This window comes from Stegodyphus dumicola, chromosome 12, assembly GCF_044657685.1.
Source record: "Stegodyphus dumicola isolate Sdum_Otavi_A_Nest chromosome 12, ASM4465768v1".
Taxonomy (NCBI): Eukaryota; Metazoa; Arthropoda; class Arachnida; order Araneae; family Eresidae; genus Stegodyphus; species Stegodyphus dumicola.
Window position 1 is genome coordinate 24261468 of NC_140779.1, and position 20666 is coordinate 24282133.

The 20666-nt window shown below is 29.7% G+C and overlaps 1 protein-coding gene across 1 annotated transcript in view; it reads left to right on the plus strand.

The window, feature by feature from the left end:
* The window catches only part of Ipk1 (Inositol phosphate kinase 1), a 272981-nt gene that overhangs the window by 105712 nt on the left and 146603 nt on the right, over positions 1 to 20666 (plus strand). The window lies entirely within an intron of this gene.

Sequence of the window (20666 nt, forward strand, 5' to 3'; positions counted from 1 at the left end):
GATACATGGATGAATCCGTTGCAACTAGACATTTTGGATCTGTTTCTCCACAATGAAGCTAAACCGACAAAAAGAAATGGGAGTAGTAAGCGCGGGTAACCGTGCGGTCAAAGGATGCCGCCATGACGTAATAGAACAATAGATTACGGAAGAGAACAATAGATAACGCAACAGGGGGTATGCATCTGAAGTGCCGACACCGCCATCTTGGATCACGTGACAACCGAAAGTGACGATATCAGCGCCATCTTGGATTTCTCCGAAAGGGACACATTGGAATGACGTCATAATACTTTCGTTTTGATTTTGTGGCAACGACCCTATTTTTCAAAGTTTTTATTTTTTGTCGCAACGAGAATGTTTTGTTTTTATTCCGGGGCAACGATTTTATGTTTTCAAAGTTTTTATTTTTTGTGGCAACGAGCTCTGGAGCCACGTGTTTGGAATGACATCACTTTTAATTTATTATTTTTAATTATTTGACATGTGATTAATTATTTTTAACTATTTAGTATGTCATTAATTTTAATTATTTACTCTTTTTAATAAGTATTTTAATTATTTAATCCGTCATTATTTTTAACTAGTTTTAATTGATTCCATTATATTTTAATCCATTTTAATGAATTTTAAAATAAACTCCACCGCCGGGATTCGAACTCGCTATCTCTGGGATGGGAGTCTAGCGCTTTACCGCTCGGCTACCCGGTCCTCTTATCAGACTTGTTATTTGAAACTCTCTTTGTCCCTTTGAGTTTTTGCACCATTGATGACATAAGGCTGAAAGTCTGCGCATGCGCTTTGACATGAAAACCGCGTCACACATTTGTTTTTACACGACGGCTAGGATTTCTTTTGGCTTCTTAATCATTACTTTATTCATTGCTGTTTTAAATGTAAGATTTTCCCACAGTTTAATTTTTTTTATTATTAAGATATTTTTAATTGTTTTCATTTTTCATCTCATTCTTACTTTTTTTTTTAAGTTATTAGTTAATTTATTAATTTTTTATTTCATTTTTTTCCCTTTCCCAAACATAAATTTTATTTTTAACTTTCGGAAATTGACGTTTACTTCCAACAAAATTGAATTTAAATTTTCTTTTTACTTTTTATCTTGCAAAGTTTATTTTTTTATATTTAATTTTCTTTTTGGTTTTACAAAAGTAATATTTATTTTTACGAATTGAATTTTTCCTTTTCACTTTTTTATTTTGCAAAAGTTTTTTTTTTTTTTTTTTTTTTCCAAAATTTTTTTCTTTTCGTATTTTTGCTTTATTTTAATTTTTTGTTTAACTTTCTTTTTGGTTTTACAAAAGTAATATTTTTATTTACGAATTGAATTTTTCTTTTTCACTTTTTTATTTTGCAAAAGTTTTTTTTTCCCAAAATTTATTCCTTTTCGTATTTTTACTTTATTTTAATTTTTTTGTTTAAACTTTTTTTTTGGTTTTACAAAAGAAATATTTATTTTTCCAAATTTAATTTTCCTTTCCGCTTTTTATTTTAAAGAAAGTTGTTACTACATTTTTAACTTAATTTTTTTTACAAAAGCAATATTTAGTTTCATAATTTTAATTTTTTTGAGTTTTTTGTTTACACAAATGTTTTTTTGTTACATTTTTATTTTACCCTTAACTTTTTTCCCTTGTTTTAAATACAATACGATGTTACATTTCCATTTCTCCAAAAGTAAACTTACCTACATTTCTGTGTCTTTGAAATTTTAAGCTGGAATTTACATGCATATAACTTCACTAGATAATATTTTCTGTAACATTAAGCCAATATACACAATACTCTTTCTATATAGTTTAACTGGAATACTACATTTCTTACTTTTTTACTACTAAGTTGGAGATACTCAGAACTTTTCCTTCTAATGTATTTTACTAACTATACAAAACTTTGTTGATTCCCTTTTACACGTCTTACTTTTATTCAAAGGATTCACCAAACTATGTCTGACAAATGTAATTTTTACACTTTCCATTTACACATTTACCCTTATATTTAACTTATAAAACATATTCATGCTGTATTTCTGATTCCTTTTTCCCATAATAAATACAGACTTACACATCTTTCTTTATTGTAAGACCTACTGACTTTAAATAAATCTTATAAGGAGCAATAAATTTTCATGGTATGAAGTTACTCAAACCAATGCATGGAACATTTCTACCCAGTTAAGTTTAGATACATACCAATAGTACTTCATTTCTTCTTATTTTACTCTACAGACATTTATACATATATATTCAGAACACTCCCTTTTATTCAGTAAGATTCATTTATACTACTAACACAAATTTTGCTAACTCTTTGAAATATTTTACAAAAATATCTTGTATTTTCTTGCAGATATCCTACTTAAATCACCAAACATACACTGAAACCTTGATTTTTTCCTTCATGTGAAAACGTCACTCGGATTCTTAATATGATTCCAACATTTATCGCAGAACTTTATAAACACTACTCTATTTGAACTTATCACAGCCTAACTCTCTGAACAAGGTACAGAAGATTGAATTATATTTTAACTACAGAGAAGAATATCCGCATTGTAACGTATTATTTTAAATTTGAATTATAGTCACATTTTGTGAAGGAGAACTCAATGTCTATAATACACATGGAATTAATATTCAGCCATGGAAATGAAACTTTATCGCCTTTTTCCCAATTTGGAATATAAAAATTTGTTAACTTGGAATATTTTTAAAGTATTTATTGTAACTTAACTGAAAAAGACCCATATTTCACATTGTCAATAATTTATTTAGCACTGAACTCTTACAGCCTTTTGAGAACGAAATTTAATTTATCATACCTGACAAATGACTCCTACATAGTTATGATACATTACACGAAATATCGAGTCGAGTTCCAAATAATGATCTAACATAGTAATTAACATGACCTAACACAAATAATTTTAAGATAGAAATTTCAAACTGACATTGCTTGCTAATGAACTTTTACAGCTTTTTTGACATTTGACATCTCATAGATAATAAATAAAATTACACACAAATAATTATACAAAATAGGTAATAATGACAGAAAGTCCATATAATGATCTACTATAGTCACCAACTTTAAAAATTTTAAGGCATTTTTAATATGTCATAAGAAAGACCACACTTTTTTTGAAAAGCATTATTTTAATTAAACATTGGAACCACGCAGTCCTGCGCACATGTATAACATTTTTTATTTATCATAAGCATGACACATAATAAGTAAATAAAATTTTCACAAAGTACGAAACACATTTCTCTTTTAACTGAACTGTACTCTTAAGAAAAATGCAGTATGGAATGCTTAGAACACTCAGGGCCACAGTTCCTCATTTCCCCACGCATTGACCAAAATATACATGTGCTTTAAAATCAGTTAAACAAATTCAAATGTTAGTATTCAAAGAGGAATACTTCACAAATTTGATGAAAGAAAGGTACACAATGAACTTGAGTGAAAAATACACAAAAGCATGTAAGGACCGAGAAAAAGATGTATTCGTGGAGAATTTTTTAAGATAAACTTGCTCTATTTTTTGCACATGGGTTACATTTTGCATTTTAGATTAAGGAAACATTCAAGATAATTCCTGTATAACTAGGGATTTTTACATGTTAGTAATGTAATTTATTAGAACTGTCACAGATATATAGGACAAGTATGCCATTTCCAAGAAAAACAATTTTCCCAAGCCAGACTTTAACAGTGAAATATAAAAGGAAATAAGAATATCCCATATTTCAAACAAAATTAGTATCTGAGTATGCAAAAACATGAACAAGAAACGAATATTTTTTCTGAAAATGTTCCGAATGGTTTAAGTCAGGACTAGTTTCATGAACAGAGCATGAAAAATAATGATGAATTTTTAATTTTATTTTGTCTGTAGTACATTTACTTATGCTAAAATCTTCCATTTTGGTTGACTGTACTTTACATTCAGACCTAAGTTGATAAATCAGAGTGATTTTGTGTTTTAAAGCTTCAAATTCAGAAATACTACAACTCAAAAGCAAAAAGATTAAAACGACAAGAGAATATACTGCAAGCAAGCGAACGTGATAAATGACTTTTTGGGCTGAATTTCATGAATTCATAGATGGGGTGCAAAATTTTAATGCACTGTATATGAACTATTTTTCAAATGTATTACGATCACCAACTTTACATAGACTTTAAGTAAACATTTCATGTTAATTTACCATTTTTTCCTGAGATTTATCTATGTATTTACTAAATTTTTGCATTTTGTTCATAAATATAATAACAAAAGGACATAAGAGAACATTTGTTTCTTGAAAATGTCCATAATTTTACCCAACTGTTATTTCTTTCATAGCTTTGAAGTAACCTATTAAACACATAGTTATCTTGTATTGACCAGACAGCCGTTGGTCTTGCCAATGTCTGAGGGAAGTCACAAAGCTAGAGAATTTAAGTAATATTTTACCAGTACGGAGAACTTCTTACGGCGTTTTCGATGAAAATTGACCGAATTTAGTAGTTCATTACTAACCTAGGAGCCTTTAACTATTTTTTTATTCGAAAAAAACACACCAGAAATTATCATCAAGATTTTCCATACAGATATATTGTACTACTTTTCATGCCATTACATTTCAAATGAAATTTGATTCATTGTCAGATAGTTAAATGTTTGTTATTTTTCGCATACGAATGCATTTTCGTGTCTCACATACGCTCATTACATATGATTTAACAAAATTACGAACAAGTTAGAAGTTAAATGAATATTTCCTGAAATACTGTACATTTGATTCCGGAAAGTTTACATGAGTACCTTCATTTCGAAACCCCTAATGTTTCTTTTCCTGAATTCAAAGTAAATTTTGAGTGTAGAATTTTCAGTTTTGACAGAAGTTATTTGTAAGTGGCTGTGATGTGTTCGTGTTTTCATAAACCGTTTTTGTGAAACACCCTATTGGTAACCTTTAGAACAGTTTGAATATTACCATTTTTTACCTTACTACCACTGCAAATCATTGAATTTTCAAATATTTTCCTTTTTTATCGTTTACAGTGCCTCGTAAAGTCTTGAGAACAAATTTTTACTAAATACTTATATCATTCGATTTAATAATTTTGTTACACGTGTGGAAGATTTAACTTCACTATCACGCTAAACCAGAAGTTAAGAAAAGAAATGTAATTGTTATCTTAGTATTCTATGGGGATAGATTAATTTTCTCTGACATTGACGTATTCGTATGTAGATAATAGAGACTTTTAACCCAGCTCATACAGACTTGGAATATTTTCTCTAAGTCACCACGATGACAGACTTGCATTGTCATAGACGTTTTTCTCGTGAAATATATTTCTTTCTTAAAAGTTTATATACTAATTTCTTTAGAAACATGTCTAAGAAAATACCTCATCTTCATAAGAAACATCAGATTTGATTTAAATTAATAATAAAATAAGAATCATTAATTTGTAAATATATTTCTCTTTGACTCAAAAGTTTCTTTATCATATTCGAAATGAACAATTAATTGTACATAACTAATATATTGTATTGATGAACCAGAGTTATATTTTACCTTACTGCATTATATTTCAAAGTGAATGTGTTTTATTGCATATTTTAATAAAATCTTAAAAGCTTAAATGAGTGATTCATTACAAAATTTGTACTTTCTAACTTCATTCTACTGAAACGAAAACATTCATAACTTATTACGAAGAAAACGTTTTACAGATTATACTTTTTGATTAATTTTCATACCACAGTATTATCTTTGAAAATTTGTTTCCTAATCCACTGCTAACATATTACTAATTTTCGCTCTTTCAATACACTTCGTACGTGATAAAAAAACTCAGTTTAGAAACTTTTTTCCTTAACGCCTTGTATTGCATTGCTGAACCGGGACCATGCTTTCATTTTTATTACATATCATGCGAATATTTTAAAAAAAGCATATTTTTTCCTTCTGTTAGCACAATTTTAACCAGCATTTTACTATTACAGAGACTTCTTTAGTAAAATTTCAAGGGTTAAATTGATCGTTTCATTATTAATTTTGAAGATTCTGGATATATCCTATTTAAAAGTTCATAACCGATTAGCAAAATAATTTATATATGTACTTTGTTGTCCTCTTGGTTAATTTTTAAAGCGTTTTTCAACTATAACACTTGATTTCTAGCGAAGTATCGAAATGATTATTTACTTTCCACTTTTTCCAAAGAATTTCGTAGACAAATATGTTCAGTACAGAATATTTTCCTAACTTAAAAATATTATTACCAAAATAGAAAAATATGCAAAATTTTCCTAAAAATTTATATATTTGTTTTTTAAAAACATGTACACGAATATCCACATTTAATTACTTATTGTGTACTTTCCTATATCAGAACTAAAATTTCGAACAAAAATTTTTTAAATAATGTCATATTCCATAAAATTTATGTCTTTGTGATGTCATCGTCTTTTCGCAAAGGTTTTGAGAGTAGACGTTTAGACATTTCGAAACTGTTTTCTCTTTGCTATTGGAAACTATTTTATCTTTGCTGTTGGTATATGCCAATGAATTCTGGATACTTTTTTCTCTTGGTTTATCTTCAGCTTATGAGTTATTTAAATACTTAAAAATATATTTGTAGATCTTTTATGTTGACACTTGTGACAGATTTTTTTTGGACGTTTTTGGAAAATGTATTTTATTCACGTGAATGAAACTGATGTTTTCTTAAAATTTTATTGTTCAGAGTGTTAGTCAATTACGATAGAATGCCGGATTTGTTCTCTTTATTCAACATTCATTTGAAATTCGGTATTCCAAATCCCTCACGCAAAATGTAATTTTGCTATCAGTAATAGGAAGACGAATGGAATAAATGCAGGTTATGCAGACATAAGATAAAAAATCTGGAAGTAAAAGACATTCTCCAGATCTAAACAATTCAGTAGAATGTGCAAATATTCATCCTATTCGAAGCTTATTTTTTCAATTACATAGAATATAAAATGTAAATTTAATAAAAAGAGATATAATGAAGATCAAGTATTCTGCAAAATCTGGATGGTAATTATACAAAATTAGTCATAGAGCAGGTTTTCGTAAAAAGTGGCTCCAGCGGAGGAAACACGCCGGCAGTCTTCTGAAGCTCTAAGTGAGCACCTGATCTTTGCTCTTACAAAAGCTAAGTAGAATTGTAAATTCTACGTAAGAGCGAAGATCAAATGACCACTTAGAGTTTCAGTAGACTGCCGGCGTGTTTCCTCCGCTGGAGCCACTTTTTACGAAAACCTGCTCTATGACTAATTTTGTATAATTACCATCCAGATTTTGCAGAATACTTGATCTTCATTATATCTCTTTTTATTAAATTTACATTTTATATTCTATGTAATTGAAAAAAATAAGCTTCGAATAGGATGAATATTTGCACATTCTACTGAATTGTTTAGATCTGGAGAATGTCTTTTACTTCCAGATTTTTTATCTTATGTCTGCATAACCTGCATTTATTCCATTCGTCTTCCTATTACTGATAGCAAAATTACATTTTGCGTGAGGGATTTGGAATACCGAATTTCAAATGAATGTTGAATAAAGAGAACAAATCCGGCATTCTATCGTAATTGACTAACACTCTGAACAATAAAATTTTAAGAAAACATCAGTTTCATTCACGTGAATAAAATACATTTTCCAAAAACGTCCAAAAAAAATCTGTCACAAGTGTCAACATAAAAGATCTACAAATATATTTTTAAGTATTTAAATAACTCATAAGCTGAAGATAAACCAAGAGAAAAAAGTATCCAGAATTCATTGGCATATACCAACAGCAAAGATAAAATAGTTTCCAATAGCAAAGAGAAAACAGTTTCGAAATGTCTAAACGTCTACTCTCAAAACGTTTGCGAAAAGACGATGACATCACAAAGACATAAATTTTATGAAATGTGACATTATTTAAAAAATTTTCGTTCGAAATTTTAGTTCTGATATAGGAAAGTACACAATAAGTAATTAAATGTGGATATTCTTGTACATGTTTTTAAAAAACAAATATATAAATTTTTAGGAAAATTTTGCATATTTTTCTATTTTGGTAATAATATTTTTAAGTTAGGAAAATATTCTGTACTGAACATATGTGTCTACGAAATTCTTTGGAAAAAGTGGAAAGTAAATAATCATTTCGATACTTCGCTAGATATCAAGTGTTATAGTTGAAAAACGCTTTAAAAATTAACCAAGAGGACAACAAAGTACATATATAAATTATTTTGCTAATCGGTTATGAACTTTTAAATAGGATATATCCAGAATCTTCAAAATTAATAATGAAACGATCAATTTAACCCTTGAAATTTTACTAAAGAAGTCTCTGTAATAGTAAAATGCTGGTTAAAATTGTGCTAACAGAAGGAAAAAATATGCTTTTTTTAAAATATTCGCATGATATGTAATAAAAATGAAAGCATGGTCCCGGTTCAGCAATGCAATACAAGGCGTTAAGGAAAAAAGTTTCTAAACTGAGTTTTTTTATCACGTACGAAGTGTATTGAAAGAGCGAAAATTAGTAATATATTAGCAGTGGATTAGGAAACAAATTTTCAAAGATAATACTGTGGTATGAAAATTAATCAAAAAGTATAATCTGTAAAACGTTTTCTTCGTAATAAGTTATGAATGTTTTCGTTTCAGTAGAATGAAGTTAGAAAGTACAAATTTTGTAATGAATCACTCATTTAAGCTTTTAAGATTTTATTAAAATATGCAATAAAACACATTCACTTTGAAATATAATGCAGTAAGGTAAAATATAACTCTGGTTCATCAATACAATATATTAGTTATGTACAATTAATTGTTCATTTCGAATATGATAAAGAAACTTTTGAGTCAAAGAGAAATATATTTACAAATTAATGATTCTTATTTTATTATTAATTTAAATCAAATCTGATGTTTCTTATGAAGATGAGGTATTTTCTTAGACATGTTTCTAAAGAAATTAGTATATAAACTTTTAAGAAAGAAATATATTTCACGAGAAAAACGTCTATGACAATGCAAGTCTGTCATCGTGGTGACTTAGAGAAAATATTCCAAGTCTGTATGAGCTGGGTTAAAAGTCTCTATTATCTACATACGAATACGTCAATGTCAGAGAAAATTAATCTATCCCCATAGAATACTAAGATAACAATTACATTTCTTTTCTTAACTTCTGGTTTAGCGTGATAGTGAAGTTAAATCTTCCACACGTGTAACAAAATTATTAAATCGAATGATATAAGTATTTAGTAAAAATTTGTTCTCAAGACTTTACGAGGCACTGTAAACGATAAAAAAGGAAAATATTTGAAAATTCAATGATTTGCAGTGGTAGTAAGGTAAAAAATGGTAATATTCAAACTGTTCTAAAGGTTACCAATAGGGTGTTTCACAAAAACGGTTTATGAAAACACGAACACATCACAGCCACTTACAAATAACTTCTGTCAAAACTGAAAATTCTACACTCAAAATTTACTTTGAATTCAGGAAAAGAAACATTAGGGGTTTCGAAATGAAGGTACTCATGTAAACTTTCCGGAATCAAATGTACAGTATTTCAGGAAATATTCATTTAACTTCTAACTTGTTCGTAATTTTGTTAAATCATATGTAATGAGCGTATGTGAGACACGAAAATGCATTCGTATGCGAAAAATAACAAACATTTAACTATCTGACAATGAATCAAATTTCATTTGAAATGTAATGGCATGAAAAGTAGTACAATATATCTGTATGGAAAATCTTGATGATAATTTCTGGTGTGTTTTTTTCGAATAAAAAAATAGTTAAAGGCTCCTAGGTTAGTAATGAACTACTAAATTCGGTCAATTTTCATCGAAAACGCCGTAAGAAGTTCTCCGTACTGGTAAAATATTACTTAAATTCTCTAGCTTTGTGACTTCCCTCAGACATTGGCAAGACCAACGGCTGTCTGGTCAATACAAGATAACTATGTGTTTAATAGGTTACTTCAAAGCTATGAAAGAAATAACAGTTGGGTAAAATTATGGACATTTTCAAGAAACAAATGTTCTCTTATGTCCTTTTGTTATTATATTTATGAACAAAATGCAAAAATTTAGTAAATACATAGATAAATCTCAGGAAAAAATGGTAAATTAACATGAAATGTTTACTTAAAGTCTATGTAAAGTTGGTGATCGTAATACATTTGAAAAATAGTTCATATACAGTGCATTAAAATTTTGCACCCCATCTATGAATTCATGAAATTCAGCCCAAAAAGTCATTTATCACGTTCGCTTGCTTGCAGTATATTCTCTTGTCGTTTTAATCTTTTTGCTTTTGAGTTGTAGTATTTCTGAATTTGAAGCTTTAAAACACAAAATCACTCTGATTTATCAACTTAGGTCTGAATGTAAAGTACAGTCAACCAAAATGGAAGATTTTAGCATAAGTAAATGTACTACAGACAAAATAAAATTAAAAATTCATCATTATTTTTCATGCTCTGTTCATGAAACTAGTCCTGACTTAAACCATTCGGAACATTTTCAGAAAAAATATTCGTTTCTTGTTCATGTTTTTGCATACTCAGATACTAATTTTGTTTGAAATATGGGATATTCTTATTTCCTTTTATATTTCACTGTTAAAGTCTGGCTTGGGAAAATTGTTTTTCTTGGAAATGGCATACTTGTCCTATATATCTGTGACAGTTCTAATAAATTACATTACTAACATGTAAAAATCCCTAGTTATACAGGAATTATCTTGAATGTTTCCTTAATCTAAAATGCAAAATGTAACCCATGTGCAAAAAATAGAGCAAGTTTATCTTAAAAAATTCTCCACGAATACATCTTTTTCTCGGTCCTTACATGCTTTTGTGTATTTTTCACTCAAGTTCATTGTGTACCTTTCTTTCATCAAATTTGTGAAGTATTCCTCTTTGAATACTAACATTTGAATTTGTTTAACTGATTTTAAAGCACATGTATATTTTGGTCAATGCGTGGGGAAATGAGGAACTGTGGCCCTGAGTGTTCTAAGCATTCCATACTGCATTTTTCTTAAGAGTACAGTTCAGTTAAAAGAGAAATGTGTTTCGTACTTTGTGAAAATTTTATTTACTTATTATGTGTCATGCTTATGATAAATAAAAAATGTTATACATGTGCGCAGGACTGCGTGGTTCCAATGTTTAATTAAAATAATGCTTTTCAAAAAAAGTGTGGTCTTTCTTATGACATATTAAAAATGCCTTAAAATTTTTAAAGTTGGTGACTATAGTAGATCATTATATGGACTTTCTGTCATTATTACCTATTTTGTATAATTATTTGTGTGTAATTTTATTTATTATCTATGAGATGTCAAATGTCAAAAAAGCTGTAAAAGTTCATTAGCAAGCAATGTCAGTTTGAAATTTCTATCTTAAAATTATTTGTGTTAGGTCATGTTAATTACTATGTTAGATCATTATTTGGAACTCGACTCGATATTTCGTGTAATGTATCATAACTATGTAGGAGTCATTTGTCAGGTATGATAAATTAAATTTCGTTCTCAAAAGGCTGTAAGAGTTCAGTGCTAAATAAATTATTGACAATGTGAAATATGGGTCTTTTTCAGTTAAGTTACAATAAATACTTTAAAAATATTCCAAGTTAACAAATTTTTATATTCCAAATTGGGAAAAAGGCGATAAAGTTTCATTTCCATGGCTGAATATTAATTCCATGTGTATTATAGACATTGAGTTCTCCTTCACAAAATGTGACTATAATTCAAATTTAAAATAATACGTTACAATGCGGATATTCTTCTCTGTAGTTAAAATATAATTCAATCTTCTGTACCTTGTTCAGAGAGTTAGGCTGTGATAAGTTCAAATAGAGTAGTGTTTATAAAGTTCTGCGATAAATGTTGGAATCATATTAAGAATCCGAGTGACGTTTTCACATGAAGGAAAAAATCAAGGTTTCAGTGTATGTTTGGTGATTTAAGTAGGATATCTGCAAGAAAATACAAGATATTTTTGTAAAATATTTCAAAGAGTTAGCAAAATTTGTGTTAGTAGTATAAATGAATCTTACTGAATAAAAGGGAGTGTTCTGAATATATATGTATAAATGTCTGTAGAGTAAAATAAGAAGAAATGAAGTACTATTGGTATGTATCTAAACTTAACTGGGTAGAAATGTTCCATGCATTGGTTTGAGTAACTTCATACCATGAAAATTTATTGCTCCTTATAAGATTTATTTAAAGTCAGTAGGTCTTACAATAAAGAAAGATGTGTAAGTCTGTATTTATTATGGGAAAAAGGAATCAGAAATACAGCATGAATATGTTTTATAAGTTAAATATAAGGGTAAATGTGTAAATGGAAAGTGTAAAAATTACATTTGTCAGACATAGTTTGGTGAATCCTTTGAATAAAAGTAAGACGTGTAAAAGGGAATCAACAAAGTTTTGTATAGTTAGTAAAATACATTAGAAGGAAAAGTTCTGAGTATCTCCAACTTAGTAGTAAAAAAGTAAGAAATGTAGTATTCCAGTTAAACTATATAGAAAGAGTATTGTGTATATTGGCTTAATGTTACAGAAAATATTATCTAGTGAAGTTATATGCATGTAAATTCCAGCTTAAAATTTCAAAGACACAGAAATGTAGGTAAGTTTACTTTTGGAGAAATGGAAATGTAACATCGTATTGTATTTAAAACAAGGGAAAAAAGTTAAGGGTAAAATAAAAATGTAACAAAAAAACATTTGTGTAAACAAAAAACTCAAAAAAATTAAAATTATGAAACTAAATATTGCTTTTGTAAAAAAAATTAAGTTAAAAATGTAGTAACAACTTTCTTTAAAATAAAAAGCGGAAAGGAAAATTAAATTTGGAAAAATAAATATTTCTTTTGTAAAACCAAAAAAAAAGTTTAAACAAAAAAATTAAAATAAAGTAAAAATACGAAAAGGAATAAATTTTGGGAAAAAAAAACTTTTGCAAAATAAAAAAGTGAAAAAGAAAAATTCAATTCGTAAATAAAAATATTACTTTTGTAAAACCAAAAAGAAAGTTAAACAAAAAATTAAAATAAAGCAAAAATACGAAAAGAAAAAAATTTTGGAAAAAAAAAAAAAAAACTTTTGCAAAATAAAAAAGTGAAAAGGAAAAATTCAATTCGTAAAAATAAATATTACTTTTGTAAAACCAAAAAGAAAATTAAATATAAAAAAATAAACTTTGCAAGATAAAAAGTAAAAAGAAAATTTAAATTCAATTTTGTTGGAAGTAAACGTCAATTTCCGAAAGTTAAAAATAAAATTTATGTTTGGGAAAGGGAAAAAAATGAAATAAAAAATTAATAAATTAACTAATAACTTAAAAAAAAAGTAAGAATGAGATGAAAAATGAAAACAATTAAAAATATCTTAATAATAAAAAAAATTAAACTGTGGGAAAATCTTACATTTAAAACAGCAATGAATAAAGTAATGATTAAGAAGCCAAAAAAAATCCTAGCCGTCGTGTAAAAACAAATGTGTGACGCGGTTTTCATGTCAAAGCGCATGCGCAGACTTTCAGCCTTATGTCATCAATGGTGCAAAAACTCAAAGGGACAAAGAGAGTTTCAAATAACAAGTCTGATAAGAGGACCGGGTAGCCGAGCGGTAAAGCGCTAGACTCCCATCCCAGAGATAGCGAGTTCGAATCCCGGCGGTGGAGTTTATTTTAAAATTCATTAAAATGGATTAAAATATAATGGAATCAATTAAAACTAGTTAAAAATAATGACGGATTAAATAATTAAAATACTTATTAAAAAGAGTAAATAATTAAAATTAATGACATACTAAATAGTTAAAAATAATTAATCACATGTCAAATAATTAAAAATAATAAATTAAAAGTGATGTCATTCCAAACACGTGGCTCCAGAGCTCGTTGCCACAAAAAATAAAAACTTTGAAAACATAAAATCGTTGCCCCGGAATAAAAACAAAACATTCTCGTTGCGACAAAAAATAAAAACTTTGAAAAATAGGGTCGTTGCCACAAAATCAAAACGAAAGTATTATGACGTCATTCCAATGTGTCCCTTTCGGAGAAATCCAAGATGGCGCTGATATCGTCACTTTCGGTTGTCACGTGATCCAAGATGGCGGTGTCGGCACTTCAGATGCATACCCCCTGTTGCGTTATCTATTGTTCTCTTCCGTAATCTATTGTTCTATTACGTCATGGCGGCATCCTTTGACCGCACGGTTACCCACGCTTACTACTAATGGGTTACCAGTAGTTAAATGCAACAGTAGACTGCGATTCAGCGAAACTGGTAGACTGCGAACTCATCAAGAACTTAAAAAAGCCTTAACCAATCCTTTTGGGCGACCTTTAAAATATGAACTCTTCAGATTTTATTTATTTATTTACAGTGTCTCACAAAAGTGATGGGACACTTGTGCTTTACGAATGGAAACTGTAGTAAAATAAATTTTTAAAAATGTAAACATTTTTTGTGGGTGTGTTTCATACTTAAATTTAGTAACAATTATTACATAACATACATTTTCTCAAAATATTAAAATATTAATTTAATAAAAATACAATTGTTTAGAACGGAGCCAAAAATGGCTCACATAAGTGATGGGACACTTATTTTTCCATCAAATATTTATCCAAAAATTTTACTTTTTAAAAGGTTTTTATATTTTGTTGGATTTCCTTTTACTTTTAAAACATGATTTAATCTTCTTGGGATGGATTCGACTAATTTTTTTTTTTTTTTTTTTTTTGTGATTTCTGGAGTGATTTTACCCATTCTTCTTGAAGCACCGATTTTAATCGTTGTTTTGAAGAAAAGGTGTGTTTGCGAATTCTTGATTCCAATTCTTGCCAAATATTCTCTATGGGATTTAAGTCTGGAGATTGTGGTGGTGTTTTTATTATTTCAGGATAATTATACAGCAGCCAGAGTCTAACGTTCAAAGCAGTGTGCTTGAAATCGTTATGAAGGATCAATTTTCGTGCTGAAGATTTCAAATTTTGATTTAAAATGTCAATATACTTGTACTGATCCATTATACTATCAATAAAAACAAGATTACCAACTCCAGCGGACGACATACACCCCCATACCATAACTCCTTCTCCACCATGTTTTACTGTTGGCACCAAGTTCTGTTTGCGAAATTCTTTCCTGGGTTTTCTCTACACCAAATTTCTACCGTCAGAACCAAATATATTAAATTTACTCTCATCAGCAAATATAACTTCATTCCAGTAATCAGAGTACTTATTTATGTTGGATTTTGCGTAAGCCAGTCTGAGTTTTCTATTCTTTTCACTTACGAAGAATTTTTTCCTGGCTGCTCTACCGTGATATCCAGCAGATCGAATTACTCTTCTGATAGTCTCAGGATTAACAATTACTCCATATAATGCTTGTAAATCAGCAGCAACTTCAGGAGCACTCATTCTTGGATTTTTTTTAATATTTTGAACAATAACTCGCTTTATTCCATTGGATAGCTTTGATGGTCGGCCAGATCTTCTTTTATCCTGAATCATATGATTCTCTTTATATCGTTTAATGATATTGAAAACTGTTGAATGACTCATATTAACTGTTTCAGCAGTTTCTCTAATAGATTTTCCACGTTCAATATGCAAATTATTAACTAATTTTCGAATTTCAGGCAAAGTTTCTTTTCGTTTAACATTCATGGCTGCACAGAGCTAAAAAACACAAAAATTCCAAAACAAACTGGAGAGAAATACTATAGACGATTTTATAAATTATAGATTGTCAATTGCTTTTGAGTAAAAGTGAAAACCCCCAAAAATACTTTTATTGTAGTAAGTAGCAGTATCTAATGGTGTCCCATCACTTATGTGAGCCATTTTTTGCTCCGTTCTAAACAATTGTATTTTTATTAAATTAATATTTTAATTATTTTGAGAAAATGTATGTTATGTAATAATTGTTACTAAATTTAAGTATGAAACACACCCACAAAAAATGTTTACATGTTTATTAATTTATTTTATTACAGTTTCCTTTTGTAAAGCACAATTGTCCCATCACTTTTGTGAGACACTGTATTTATTTTTAAAGTTTCTGTGTGTTAACTTTAATTTATTTACGTTTTTAGTGTTTTATTCATCTGAGCTGCGTTTCTGTAAAATTTATACTTATTTCTGCCTATATTTTTTAGATTCCTTTCAGTTTCATTAGGAATTTCTGCGTAGAAAATATACATCACAGATTTCTATACCTCTGGGGTATGTTTTATCAAGAAATCCATTAAAAACCTCGACCTTCAACCGTCCCTGCCACGTGCCGCTCTTTGTCGACCTTCAGAGATTCCGACGTTGTCAGTCGTCCACTCCGCTGATTAAACAAGCGAAAGGAAAACAACCTCGCGAAAGACATATGCACTCTGTAAATTACTAGAAAAGCAAAAGGAGATTAAAAAATGCACTCTAGGGAAACAACTTTCTAAAAAGGATTTTTAAAAGCCCCCTTTTTTTTTCTTTTTTTTTTTTTTCGGTGAGCTTATGGCAGGTTTCCACACGCTGAAACCATCCGGCTGTGAGATGGGAAACCTTTCGAAAGCAGACGATTCGGCAGGTGCAAAAGTGTGTTTCAACGCGCCTGCGTAGCTCCCACCTTCAGTTCGACCGCTTTTCCTTCACTCACGCTTGTAATAACTCGAGTGCGTTGCCATCACGATAAACGAAATATTTGTCTTTTATGAGACAAAAGCAAAAATGTTTATGAGGAGCGAACGTACGAAAAAAGAGTGGGAGGGCTCTGACAAATGAGAAAATTGGTTTTATTGTGTGGAAACAGGCTGAAATTGGATTTTCTCTCTCATTTAGCCATTTGTGCGTGGGTTTAAAAATATTTAGGGTTCTTGCGTTGTTTATGCTCATTTTTACTTCCAATACGAACAAAGCTGTGAAGTTGAACCTCTACCTGATTATTATCTTTATTTTGATGTAATTTAGTAAATCGCGATTGGCAACAGTTGAGTTTTTACATCTACGTTTTCGAGTTTGTTCTATTGTTTGTTTTTATTCTCATTACTTAAAACTTAAGTAATGAGAATAATGACTTTTTGAGATGTTTTTCATGAGTATTTAAAAACTGATGAGTAATATTTTATGCCATTTATGTTCTGAGTATTGCTTTGAGGTATCAAAGCTAAAACTAACACTTAATTAGACTTGTAAATAGGATTTTAATATTAAACTGTTTGTATTGTGACGAGATGTCTTTCATTGGATAATTGATTGTATACTCATTTTCCATCATAATTCTTCTGATATCGAAGGTAAAACAGGATAAAAGCGCTAGCTGTTAACTCCACATTAAATATTCATATAAACTTTTCATTCATTCGGCAAATTTCAGAATATTATTTATAGTTAAATATGTAATATTTTGTTAGTATATAAAATTATTCAAAACTCTACCAGTGGAATACTCGGAAGTTTGTTTGCTAATACTTCAATGACAAATTTTATAAATATAAATTTTTATTGGAAATCTGCTGTAAAAAGTAATGGAAAGTTTTTAATGCTATTTTGCGAATAAAATCTAGAAAGAAATTGAATGAGATCTTAATGGGATAAAAGAAGATCTTAGTGGAATTTTGTCGTGAAGACAGGTTTGCATTTATTAAAAGGATTATTACTCTATCAAAATTAGAAGTATGAATGTTGAATATCGTGAGAAAATTTATAGTTAACCAATTCTGAAACAATATTTTTCTGTTTGTGATATTTTACGAAATAAGCTTAAATCTTCTAATTTTATAATTGTAGAAGTTGCTTTAAGTTTCTATGAGTTATTTTAAGTTTAAACGTGCTCTACTGTCTGTTCTCGTTTCTCATCTACTATTCCCTGCCAGAATGAGTTTTTAGTATCGCGTTTTATGAGTTAGAAGGAGTATTTAAGGGAGCTCATACACCTTAAACCCCTCATGATCTTCGAGTATGTGACTCTTGCAAGAATTGAGATATTTTATTTATTTAAAAAGCAATTACTTTCAACATTTTACAGCTGATCACATAACATAGCTGCTTTGGGAATTAGTAACCAGAAAGTTTGTGTTGCCACAAATATTTTTGTAATTTAATCCGCTTTGAGACAAAATTTTTCGTCATGTTTCCATCTTGCGCGCACGATATTTTAAAAATGGCTAATGGTACATACTTGAAATTGGATGGAATTCTTTATATGGGCACTATTTTCTAACTGAAAAAAAAATCTGATGAATATTTTAATATTAAAATATTTTATGCACGAAAACATTACAGATTTTTTTAATAATATGCATTTTATAAACTCATCTTCCCATAAAATAAAAATTTAACATGAAATTCTTAAAATTTTTGGTTAACAATAGTTTCCAAATTTTATAAAAGCTATGTATTAAATATGGAATTAAATTATGCAAAAGAATGTTTGTTTTAAACTGTGCGCGCAATGTGGAAACATGACGAAAACTTTTTTCACAAAGCGGATTAAATTATAAAAATATTTGTGGCAACACAAACTTTCTGATGACTATTTCAGAAAGCAGCTATATTATGTAGTCAGCTGTAAAAAGTCGGAAGTAATTGCTTTTAAAATAAGTAAGTTATCCCAATTCTTGCAACAGTCACATATTCGAAGATCTTATAGGTTTTAAGGTGTATGAGTCCCCTTAAGGAAGGTTCAGCTTACTCCGAAAGTTGACTCTCATGGGTTCGGGCCTAGCCCGCTAAAGATGACGGAGAGTGTCGGACTATGAGACACTGGCTTTTTTCGCCAGTTTAATTAACTTTTTTTATGTTTATACTTCTAGGAATCCAATATAGAGTGGTAAAGATCCTCGGGTAGTACACCACTTTCAAAGGGACGACCTAATACCTCCTAAGACTTCGAAAGAGAGAGCTTACAAGTCCTTATATTGGCTCGTGGTTGCCTTCTGATTACTTCGCTCTTAAATCTACTACGCTCGGCCATATTTTATGTGCCTGTTGATAATCGCCGGCTAGGTTAAATTAAAGGACCAACTACGTTAGGTATTTGTGTCTAGCTTCACTTAAGTCTGTTTAGTATTAGATTAGTTTCTCATTTTCTTATCTTCATTTAACAGCTCGAGTGGAGGCTTGCTTGTAAGCCCGAGAAGGGGCCATCTGTTGTTATTTCTTTGAGTGAATAAAAGGGTATTTTAACCCTTCTCGAGACTTTGTCGGAAATACCTGAACTCAGCGATAATTCACTACGTAGCTCACTAGGTTCCTCCACATTTTATCTTAGATAAAGTACTAAGGCACATTACAATTTATTAAAAGGATGGTATGCTTAAAATGGTTCTTTACCGTTCTTTACTTTTTTTTAAACGAGGTCCCAAAACCTATACAGCAAATGCGGAGCATCAAAAAGACTACAGTTTTGTAATCTGTAGCTTATACTGCTAATGCATATGCACTTGTATCCGTATCGTTTGTACTATAAAGAACTCTAACAATCATTTCAAGGCCTTAGTGTTCTTTTGTAACCCTAATAATCATTTTATGACAAGACTGAAGTATGGCTGCAATATTTACTGGCAAATATAAAACTTCAATGTATAAAGTGAACAAATTGTGTAATACATTTATATCCCAGTATTCTAAAAGCATATCTATATCCTGATATTCTTTTATTGATAGTTATATACGGTATTAGCAAATATACGCTATATACGAAAGCTTTGCAATCGATATTTCCAGTTTAATTTTAAAATTTTATGCATCACTAGCGGCTGAGTGGGGGGGGGACCGCTAAACACTGATAGTTCGCCCTGGCTTGGGTTTAATTCCATGCAAACGATAAGTATGGGGATATTTTGAAATTAGTTTTTAATTTCGCAGATTTTTCCCTTAATTGAACTCTATCACTTAATATCGTTGACATCGAATTAAATTTTCATAAAATCGACAAAACGAACTTCAATAAAACTTCCGAAGTAAATCAACCTAATTCTTTTTAAAAACCTTTTCACTTGTTATTAAGAGCATTTCAGCAAACGGATTTCATGAAAAGCAATTGCTTAGGACAAATAACATATACGTCATCCCTATCTTACTGAATGGATTTTATTTTACTGCCATGTTTCTAATGCAGCTGGCTTTTCTGTGCACTTCCATATATCCAATCCGAATCTTCTACGCATCCATGACCGCCAAAAGTTTCTTAATTATTCAGTGCATTGGGCATTGGCAAGGATGAGCGATGTGTTTTTTCAAGTATTTCAAGTACATGCAAGAACGTTTAAAAAAGAAGGAACATTGCATAGTTTTACTTACCTGTATGTGCAAAAACAATAGCTACCACTTTTATTTTATAGAAAGAAATACTTATATAGGAGTTGGAGGAAAAAATGCAGAAATTGTAAGTTTAGTCCGCGAGGGTTGATCTTCAGTTGTTAATAGCAGTTTCGTTAACAGGAGTGTCTATCGATGTCCAGAAGTCGTTTGCCCGACTCGAGGTGGCGGGCGATCGGATGGTTGGAAATGGGGATGTCACAAGCTGATGCTAGACATCTCAGTGTCTCTCGTAGTGTAAACCATCAACTTTG